We start from the raw sequence: 7,502 nt of genomic DNA on the forward strand, positions 1-7,502 counted from the left end.
TATATATTTTTTTAAAATTTTTCTCAGTTAACTGGCTAGTCACACTGTTCTGCAGTGGACTGACTATGCATGGAACATGGTTACAGGGATCGTGCCAACATTATCACCTACTGCCTATTTCTGTCTGTCAGTGACACATGGGAATCATGACAACCAAGGACAATGTAAAGCAGCCAAGAGAGACTGCTCGAAATAGCTCTGGGGAAACTGTCCAGAGCCTCAGCAAAGACAAAGTCAACAAAAGCTCATCCATACTTAGGAAGCTGCCCCAAATTTGCAACTCACTTCATTCAGCCTCTTCTGCACATCTCCACCTTTCTGCAAGTGTTCTTCCAGAACCTTTTCCGTGTGTCCTTTGCCTACACCACTCATGGCTGTTTTTTTTTCTTCTCAGAATCAGTTTGTATTTTACATTTGGAACAGAAGACACTATTGGGTGGCCTGCTACTAGAAGAGGCTGAGTTTTCCACTGCTGTGCTGAGAATGGAAGCAGCTAAAACATTCTGGTTGCTGAGAAATGGGCTAGCAGCACCTGAAAGGCAGATAAATTTAAATGCTGAGAATAAAGTCACCTGGACAAAATGAGTAATAATGCCTCTCAGTCCCTATCTATTGACAGTCAAACCTAGGAATCATCTTTTCTAAGAAAAACAAATCCAGCCAGTTCTTGGGGTTGCATGCTGGGTGGGGTAGACCACAGTGTTCAGAGAACATGACCACGAGATCAGCAAGGAGAGCAGCTCCCTGACATTTTGCATCAGCACGGTTGTGTGTGCACAGCAGGAGCCTGACATTCACCAGGGACCCGACCACAGCACACACTGTTGATTTTTGTCCACACAGCACTTTTTTCCCACAATGCAACAAGCCCCTGTGCCTGTGCACTGCACTTGTTATGCTGCCCCTCTACATTGGTATTAATCACAGCATCACCAAGGCTGGAAAAGACCTTTAAGGTCATCAAGTCCAGCCTATGACCAACACCACCACATCAGCCAGACCATGTCTATTCCATTCCATGTCCATTCCAATATTTAATCACCCTCTCCATGAGGAAGTGTTTCCTAATATCTAACCTAAACCACCCCTGGAGCAGCTTCAGGCCAGGCCCTCTCGTCCTGTCACTAGATACCTGGAAAAAGAGCCCAACCCCACCTGACCACAGCCTCCCTTCAGGTAGTTGAAGAGAGTGAGAAGGTCCCCCCTGAGTCTCCTCTTCTCCAGGCTAAACAGCCCCAGCTCCCTCAGCCCATCCCTATAAGACTTTCCCTCTAGTCCCTTCACCAGCCACGTTGTCTCCTCTGGACCTGCTCCAGCACCTCAAGGTCCTTCTTGCAGTGAGGGGCCCAGAACTGGACACAGTGCTCGAGGTGGAGCCTCCCCAGTGCTGAGCACAGGGAGAATCACATCCTTGCTCCTGCTGGCCACACCATTCCTGATACAGCCCAGGATGCCATTGGCCTCCCAGGCCACCTGGGCACACTGCTGGCTCATGTCCAACCAGTTGCCAACCAGTGCTCCCAGGTCCCTCTCTGCTGGGCTGCTCTCCAGCCACTCTTCTCTCAGCCTGCAAACCTAGGTTTTAATTCTGTAACATCACTGACAAAAAAGATTGAGGCACAGATGGAAGCAGAGCTGCAGAGAATGGGGAAAGGCACCCTGAGGTGCGTGCTACCCTGGAGAAAGTGGGAATATAAAGGGCATCAGCTACAGGCAAGGGTGGAGATTTTATCAACACTGCCCTGTTATTGTAGAGTAGAACCTAAATGCATGACAGGTTAAAATTACTACTTGGCAAATCCCCAGAACTAATAAATTTGACAGCTGGGAGAGATACTCAGATTCAGTAAGTCTTTACATTCTAATCTCCTTAACACTGAGGGATACACTAACCAAAAATATCACTTTTTCCCAACCATTTATCTATGCATCTGTGAGTACCCACTGCTGGAATAAGCACAGTGGTGAGGTGACACTTTGGTTTGATCCCTGGGAGTCTGAGTGAAACAGTAAATCAAAGATTTAGAAAGAAAAATACCATCCCCATTCTTCTCAATTAGCCATTGATTTTCAAACTCATTAATTAGTCTTCTTTGGGAGAAACTTTCAAATATTAGATTCACAATTATATAAAAAATAACTAAATCCAAGCATTACCTTCTGGGAAAACAAAACACAACAAACCAACAACCAACCAAATTCACCCAAAACAATAAAATCACTGAGTTTCACAAGTACCACTTTTCCACTGATGAATGATTCTGAATCTAATGATAAGCAGTATCCTGGACCACTGCGACTTCATTACCAAAGGTCAGTACTATATTCTGTTATTTGTGTAGGAATTCCATTGCCAGCTGGAAGAACTCATTGCCACCGTGGACAAAGATGTAGCTTTTATCCTGGCATCAAATTACCCTGAGCTTATTTACCTTACCCTGAGCAAATTACCCTTAACTGCAGAGTGCTTTTAGCACCCATCTCCTTAATTTTTGTGTTCACATCTTTCCTGTCCCATCAGTACAACACACTACATCTTAGGAATCTGTTGGCTTCCATATTCAGTTGAATGTGTTGTTTAGCAACAGAGAGTAGGTACAGAAATTTCTTTAATCACAAATAAAACCTCTGTGCTACCTAAATTCCTGGATATTCTCCCTGATTGTCACAGCACCTGTGAAGAAAAACATCTGTCCTTATTTACTTGTATGTGAAGAATCAACTTTATGTAATAAGATATGACTTTTGCCCATCTAATCTTAATACTGCAGGAGAAACTGAAAGATATCGAGGGAGAATTTCTTTACTTTTTAAAGTCTTACGCTGTTTTTATAAGCAATTGCTCACATCACCTGTGACATTTTTGTGGCAAACAATAAATCATACACACCACCACTTTCCTACGATGCCTCCAGATCCAGCATTTTTCTACAAGAAACACTGAAGATGAGATTTATACTGTCTGCCTTGATCTCATCTACAAATGTTGTCTATCCCAATCTGCTTGATTAAAAATGGACTTCTTCCTCTCAAAAGCACTTTAGAAGGTATGCTCAAAAAGAAAAGAAAAATGCAGCCTGGGATGAGCCCAAGGTGGGCAAGTCTAGACTTATGTGTCTTGAGTTTTGAGAATGAGATTGTTGTTGATAGTCTGTGAACCTTTTCCTCAGGGAAACAACAAAGGAAAAAGGATAAGCTTTGAGCCAGATGGTCTGTGATGGGGTTCGATTTTGCCTTACTTGGGTCTTCCCAGATGACATGAGAGCCAAGAGCAGCTTACCTTACCACGGAAAATTTGACACCTTCAAATGTTTAAATGGAAAAGACCACGGCGGGTGCTTCCCAAGGGCATGGAAGGGCGAAAAGTGGAGGCCTTCATCCCAGACCCCAGCTACCAGAAACGCTTCCTCAGGGTGAATACGCTGCCCCCAGCCTCACATCACGACCTCCGGAAAGGTTCTGCCGAGACCAGACGGCAGGACGTGCCCCCTGCCCGGGGCCACCCCTGCCCGCCAAGCCCCCGGGTCCCCCCGGGGCTGCGGGCCCGGCCAAGCGCCCACAAAACACCCGCTGCCCTGCGGCTGTGAGAAACAGCCCCACACGGATCCTGCAGCCAAGCACAGGTTATTTACATTCTTGCCAGAATGGGTGACCTAAACAAGCAGGCACACCCACAGTCAGGGGAATAACGGTTTATGTTCCCTATTCCCAAAGTTCCCTCCCCTGTTTCCCCACTGGCTGGGCACTCCAGGGTTTACAGCCCCTCCGACGCTTCTAATTATCCTATAAGTTTCCTGCCCCTGTTCACACATCCCATTCTAGCAGGTTACTTATTACCTTTTAAAGTAAAATTTTCACCTTTCTTGCCCCCTTGGCTGTCTTCCCAATTACCAAAGTGATCTATACCCACTGGTGCCATCCTGCCCCGAGGAGCATGATAGAGGTGGCTTCGTTGGGTCTGATCTTGGGCCATAAATCCTGCTCCATGTTCAGATCCCCCAGATGGAGCCCAGTTCAGCCCCTCAGTTTCTTGGGCCGTAAACCGCTCTTACTGTAATTGGAATGTGCAGAGATCTCACTTATCTCAAGCAAACTATTTATTCCTGACACTAGAGTGTATATGAACCAAACCCGACACTACGTTTCTAACACCTAGAATGCCAAATCAACACTACATTTCATTTCCAACACGACCACCGCCCTTCCCCTGCCACGAGGGAGCTCCTGCGTGCCCCGACCGGCCTCTCCCGCTGCACGGGTCTGCCACCGAGTCCCTCTAGCCTCCACAAACCCCTCCACACCTCGGGTCCGAGGGGCTTTTGCCCATGAGGGTGCGCACCTGCCTCCCCAGAGAGCCTCATGGCGCAGCGAACGGCCTCGCCCCTTCCCCGGCCGCCTCGCCCCGGACGGGGCCCTCCCGCGGCTGCAACCCGACCCTACGGGAGCAGCCCGCTTCATCCCGGCCTCGGGAAAGCTCTGAGGGGAAAGACAGTGGCCACGCAGACCCTGCTCTCGTCCCCCGCTGGCGCGCAGCCCCTCCGCCCCAAAATGGCCACTGAGCTGGGCCCCCTTGGGGGCGGCGGGCGTGGGAGGAGGGAAGGTGGCCTCCCGACCTCTGCGTTTTGTGATGGCAGGTGGTTTGGTGATGCCGTGCTTGAGACTGGAGGCGAAAATCCTCTCCTGCGGGGGTAGGGGAAGGCGTGGGGAGGGGTGACCATGAGCTGACTGAAGCCAGAAGCTGGGGTGAGGAAGCTGCCTCCCGCCACAGGGCGCAAACTGTCCTCCCAAAAATCCTGCTCAGAAATGAAAATATTTGGGTTTTTACAGCAACCTCTTCAGAGTTGAAATGTTTTTTGAAGTCCCAAAGGTGACTGCCAGGCTTACGTTTTGAATTCTCAGTGAGACGAAACTGTTGCTTTACTTCAGCAAGGAAAATGGTGGGGCTGACAGTCCCGTTTCGGATCTATATTTCAGCAGCAAACACACAGCTGTCAACAGGCTGTCCCTCTTTTTCACGTCATTCAAAATAACAGCCAATAGCTTGTGATAAATGACTCGTTCCCAAGTGGGATCTTTATTCAAATTAGTAATTTATTAAGCAAACGGAAGCAAATAGCGCTGGGCGCGCCGGGAGTCTCCGCTCCACCAAGACGTGCCCCAAACAGTTTCATCTCTCAGTTTTTATCCTTTTTGACTAATACATATGCATTACTATTTCGAGAAAAGGGTCGGCTTATGTTAACTATTTCCAAGAATATGTTTTATACTATTCTCATTGGTTTACAACAAAGCTGGTCTATGCTAAAAAATAACTTTTAAGATGTTTGCCCAATGTCTGCTACGTAATACAAAAATCTCTCTCATGCAATGCAAGCAGAAGATACACAATACAAGAGCAATATGCAATGCAAGCAGAAGACACAAATTTTGTTACACTATACAAAAGCAGGCAGCATGAGCAAAGACACTATATACAAAGGATTATTCTTCATTCTATGACTCTAACATTGTTCCATAAAGGATTATTCTTCACCCTGTGATTTTCCATTTTAACATGAACCAGGTGAACACATCTCACAAGCTTATCCCAGACATCCCATGTTACGAGTTTCCAGGAACTGGGCCCAAAACAAAATCAGCAGAGCTGGGGAGCTTAAGTCAAGGCAAACTCAGGAGACTGACATATGTGTTTATATATTAAATGCCCAACTAAGAAAAAAAAAAACCCACATAACTGTTCCTTAATGGAGAACACACCATTTTAATTTATAAGAGAAAAAACCCTCATCATTTACCTAGAAGACAAACCTAAAGACAAAGGAAGAAAAGTGTTTTTAAGTAGACTACTTCAGACTGAGGGAAGAAAAGCTGTAAGTAACCAGCTGAAAACAGATCTCTGGTCTGCACTGTTCTAACCGCATCACACTCCAGAGTTGTCAGCAGCAAAAATCACATGCAGAGGATGGGAAACAGCTCCAGGAAAGGACTATTTATTGCACCTCCTGGAAAAAGAGGCAGCACCAAAAATACACGATTTTCTTCTACCCACAGAGAAAAGAGGCTAAGGAGTTTATAGGTAAACATGCAGTACCATCTCCTGAAGCCAGATTTCAGTACTCAAACAGTCTCAGGTGTTAAGAAAGCATAAAAGTGCATCCAGGAGCAGACCCGCACCTACCTCTGACAGACACTGGTGAGGTTTGTTTCTCCTGTGTTTTGAGCGGTGCACTGAGGTTTTGTTCCTTGCTGTGGGCCTGGCAGAAGAAGGGGACACAGATCATCTGGGATACGTTCCTGTTTTTGGTGCTCGGGGCGGCATAGCCAGCTCCCAAACACTCCAGGGCCACTGGGAGCCACCTGCTCATTACCCGTGTCCGACTTGGTAGCCGTGGGAACAAACTCCTCCTCTGGAGCTGATCATGTGTGGGAAGGAGAGCCAATAAACGCTGCATCCAGCGCTTGGTTTCTCCGCAAAGTGTCGTTCAGAGGGAAACTTGATAGCTTTTCCCCACCAGGGTGTTTTCTATGGAGCGTTATCTCTCTTCTTTTGTCTGGTGTTTCGAGGGAGCCGAGGTCCTGAGCACCCCAGCCTCTTTGCTGCTTCACCCCCCACCGCTCCTGAAACACCAGTTACACCAGTTACTGCTCCTATCTGGGAAATATCTCTGGGAAGACAAATCTAAGAATCACCACAGGTTTGCTAGTGATATGCTAATATAACCCTCTTGTGTTTTAATTATTCAGTTCCTCCCACAGAGAAAATTACGAGCTGTGTAGGGGATATAACTTCAGAGGATGGTAATGGCATAATTTATACAAGCTGAGGCTCTGCTTCTAAAATAACTTGGCCATATCTGCCAGCCATTTTAATTTGCTTAAAGGCAATAATAATGGCTTTAAATGTTAAGTAATCATTTTTAGGGAAAAAAACCAAACCAAAACAACAAACAAACAGGAAATTAGTCTCTCCGAGCCTCCCTATTTCTTCATACACCACATATCAAACTTAAATATCTACAGAATGTACCCAGCTTTTTTTAGGATGAGCTCAGACATGAGGTTGCATTACCACAGCTTGCTGTGATGTCTGGCCTTACAGTAAGAGCATGATGCCTCAGGTGACTTTAGCTGTAAACCATCTTGCAAGAAACAATTGCAAGAATTAGCTTGGCACAGAAACCTCTGGTCTCAGGAGATGGGTATATCTAAAAGCTGTCCAATCCTGTACACAGCCTGCTAAGATAAATACTACACAACTGTGTAGTTAAAAGAAGGTGATGGTGCCCTAAGCATTTTGTGCTTCCCTCTATTTTTTGAAGTGTGTAACTGAGTCTTATCCAGGGAATCTTCCTCAGCTATTGCATAATACCTGGGGATAGTTCCAGAGAATCGTGGAAACTTTTATTAATTTAGTTATAGAATAAGGACTTACCTTTGATGTTCCTGATTTTGTGCATTCTGAGTGCAAAAGGGCCATTTCTCTGGAAGGGTTTACAGTAAGA

The 7,502-nt window shown here is 46.2% G+C and overlaps 1 protein-coding gene across 1 annotated transcript in view; it reads right to left on the reverse strand.

Annotated features, from left to right (window-relative positions):
• Nucleotides 1–6,250, reverse strand: part of CCDC158 (coiled-coil domain containing 158) — a 29,665-nt gene extending 23,415 nt beyond the window's left edge. Inside the window, 1 exon segment of the mRNA XM_051618258.1 lies at nucleotides 6,179–6,250. The gene's annotated coding sequence lies outside the window, so the exon portion shown is untranslated.
• Nucleotides 6,251–7,502: the final 1,252 nt, after the last annotated feature.

The sequence above is a fragment of the Apus apus genome, chromosome 4 (assembly GCF_020740795.1).
Source record: "Apus apus isolate bApuApu2 chromosome 4, bApuApu2.pri.cur, whole genome shotgun sequence".
In the NCBI taxonomy this organism is placed as follows: Eukaryota; Metazoa; Chordata; class Aves; order Apodiformes; family Apodidae; genus Apus; species Apus apus.